Below are 3,999 nucleotides of genomic sequence, written 5' to 3' on the forward strand. Positions count from 1 at the left end.
CTGACTATAATCGGAAGAGCAAATGAGATCAAAGAATTTTTACATTCACTCCTACTGAAATAAAAATACCACAGTGTTGTTACCAGATCTTCAGATAGCTTACATAAAATTCTGCTCACACTTGTTGCAATCTGCTGCCGTTTTATCGGTCTGCAATTCTTACCGTTGCTCTGGATGACCCCGCAATTATAGATGCTGAAGTGGTAGATAAATATAAGGAATCCAAATATTGTGCAAGACAATATACCATCGACTCCAAACCAACTCGTTACCATCTGACAAAGGGGTCAGCAAAGTGAGATAATATCGAGCAGGATCAAAGGCGACACCCCATCACAATTCCTTATAATTTCTACTAATTTATACTGCTGCTCCAACTTAATACTATGACCCTGTGTTTCAATCAATTCAATTTCGATAATGATTTTGAACAATGTAGATAAATCTTGAGAACGTAATATTTCTGAAGATTTAATAATCAATGCTGTATATCGCTGATTTGACCAACACATTCAGTGGAGAATATAGTTGGATGATACTTTTATTATTACGTCAATAATGAAATGATGTGCTTATACCACATTGGTCATGCATAAAGATAGGGTTATAAATGAAAGGTACATCACTTACTGAACAAAATTAATATATTACATAGAGATTCAATGAGCGATAATAAAACATGGAACAATAAATATAAAGCAATATGAGAATATATGAAAGAGAATATCACATTGGTAGCTTACTTGAATTTTACTAGGCTTGTTCTTATCAAATAATCAATCTTATATTTTATTATTAGCATACAATATAAATAGGCTCAATTTCTCAACTTGCTTTCGCTTGTCCAATAAATCTATAATTCTAGATTCCAATAAGATATCAAATATTGAATATTCATAAATCTCAGGGCTTGAGTTCGGCATACAGTGGAACTTAGATAAAATAAAATACCTTTGAAATTTTGAGCCTTCTTATAATTGCTTATAAATGTAACTTTCAATGAGCTAGCTTCATTATGTTCATAAATTCGAAGCAATGAGGGCCCTCTAAAATTACAACTCATGTGTGAAGATTTCCCCAAATTTAAAGATGTGGCATGGTTTCTACCTTGTGTATCCCGTGCCTTATTAGTCCGGTGGGCTGGTGTCGTCTTCTTCAATGCGGATATATTTAATTTAGCAACTCTTGTCAAATAACGACTTCACTGAGTTATAATAATTTAATTAATAATAAAATTTAAATTTAAACTTTGGCATAAAACATTTTAACAAGGGTTCAGTCTACTGCTCTCATGTTTGGCTGGTAATTCTGGTGACCTCTAGCAAGCAAGTGAGAATTCTTCCTTTCTTCTTTTCCGATGATACTTCCTGATTCCAAATTTACATCTTATTTGAATGTGCGCTACGATTGGTGGATTTCATCAAATCCTTATGACGTAATTTGGCTCCAGTAAATAGTTCGTAATATAATGACAGATTATTTTAAAATAAACAAATATTCATAATCATGTATACATTTTACAAATAACATCATATATTTATAAATTTGAAAAATACCACGTGGTGGCTTTTTGAGTTATATACTTTTAGCGCCTATCAAATACTAGACTCTGATTGTAGCCTACATCAATATTTTCTTGTACAAATGTATTTCAGTATTACTACGCACATTAAACTATATCCTACATCCCATTATTTTCTATCATGATTTTTAAATGTTCTGTTTATTGGTATTTATACAATACATATTTTTGTGTTTTCTCAAACGTTTTATGTCCCTTATTTGGCATACTAGAATATTTACAAAACCTTTTTGTCCTTGTTTTATTGGATACTGTATGCATACAATTATTTTGCTCTAAGGTAGATGATAGAATTCTATGTGTCCGGCTTGACCGTCGTTGGTGTTGTCGACAGGCACTATTACCAATGAACCTAACCTCAATTCTTTGTTATTTTTTATTAAATGGTAAAAAAATGAATTCTATTTTCCTACCGTTGCCAATAATCACAGTATTTAGAGTCTTCATTATCTTATCTATCTCAGTCGACTGATAGTACAGTTGATGATAATGTTTCTGGTTTCTTTCAATGAGACCTAGCTAATTCTCTTTACAAATAAATTTGAAGGTGTATCAAAATGCACCGTTATAGTTTAAGAAGTTACTTTGATTTTCAATTCTTATATCAAAGTAATGGATACATCAGAACATTCCCCATTTTCAAATTTCTGAATTTTATCAACTTATTTATTATTTTGTGATCATTTTCCTTTTTTTGAGAAAGATTTATGTTACCTGTTTTGTTGCTTATCCTTTGCCTTGCTTTCCCAAAAATGTTCAGGAATATCATTATGAATTAAATTGAAGATGAAACCCTCATCAATCATACGTGTATTATTCCCACTGCTATTAAAATTCTAATTATAACATCAAAATCTCATCTAGCATCAGTTCAACAATCCGTTGAATAATAAATTCTGAGCATCGTATCCACTCAACTTGGCACTGCACTTCTCAACATGTTGAGCTTAAAGAGCGTTATCCAAGTAGGAGCAATCACTTCATTATTCATAATAGTAGTTCATAACATTGATGAATCGTATAAGATTTCGCAAAAGCGTTGTTCGGTTTGAACATGGTCCCATGGTGAATCTCGACTCTGATTTCCCATGTGAATTGGCATTATCTTAATTAAGCGTCAATATTTTGGAAATCACTCAGCTCAAGTGTTTGCGCGCCGCTCTATCCCCAAACACCGCAGGTCCATCAAGCAATTTGGCATTGATTTCCTCGGGCATCAGTTATCTTGGTTGGGGATTAGCGTTAACCTCTTCTCTGATTGTATGAAGAGTCCACTGAGCGCGATTATCAATGATTAGAAACGTGAACAAACACGGATATCCACTCTGTAAACAGAGCTCCTAACAAGAAACTCGCATAACGCCAATTTATTGTGGCGAGTATGAATGCTAGAATAATGTACTCTCATTCCATTTAGATCGGTCACGCTCTCACTTCACAACGAGAATTTGGTCTGAATTTGTCGCATATTCGTTCATTGCCCTGTTTAATTATTGACATCAATGCGGAAGTAGTGACCACAAGTAATTACATGAGCGGATAGCGATCTGTGGCAACTCTTCTCTTATCGTGACAACATCCGTCCTCCAATCGAAAGTGGGCACTGAAAAAAACTTGTAGGGAATTTATTGAGCTTCATTTTTTTGTAGTTGATTATGTCAATAGAATACATTGTTCCCTAGATATAAGCACGTAAGTAATAAATGGAAAATGAAACCTTCAAACCACCCTCATCCCTTCAGCACATGATGTAAGGGTTGGGATTTTTGATATGCTCACCTCCAAACTAGTCTCAACAAAGCTGCAAAGTCGAAAATTTTGTTCCAAACATTCCCTCCAAATTCCATTGTCAACTGATCTATTGTTGCTGAATAGAAAATTTCACTCTCAACACTAAAACTGCTGCAACAGTCGTAGGGAAATGCGAAAATAGTGAACATATACATTTAAATTGAAGATAATTTGATGCTCTATCAGCTCATGATCAGTATGGATTTTTTTCATCAATCTTTCAAAAATCAGGAGGCTGAAAACATGAGAAATAGTGAACATATACATTAAATTGAAGATAATTTGATGCTTTATCAGCTCATGATCAGTATGGATTTTTTTCATCAATCTTTCAAAAATCAGGAGGCTGAAAAAATGAGAAAATAGAGGCAAAAGTGTTATTTCAAAAACTTTCTCACCTTCAAGACTGGATATCTCAGAAACTGTGAGAGATATGGAAATTATGTAGAGGACAAAACTTGTTGGTAATTTTGTGAGCTTCAATTTTGCATGAAATATAAATGTTCATAAGATGCATAGTTTCCGAGATATATGCGAAAAATGAAAAAATGGTACTTTTAACCACCCCCACCCCTTTAGCACAGGGGGTAGTGGTGAGGACCTTTGATTTGACTTACCATCCTTGA

Source organism: Nilaparvata lugens, chromosome 2 (assembly GCF_014356525.2).
Source record: "Nilaparvata lugens isolate BPH chromosome 2, ASM1435652v1, whole genome shotgun sequence".
Taxonomy (NCBI): domain Eukaryota; kingdom Metazoa; phylum Arthropoda; class Insecta; order Hemiptera; family Delphacidae; genus Nilaparvata; species Nilaparvata lugens.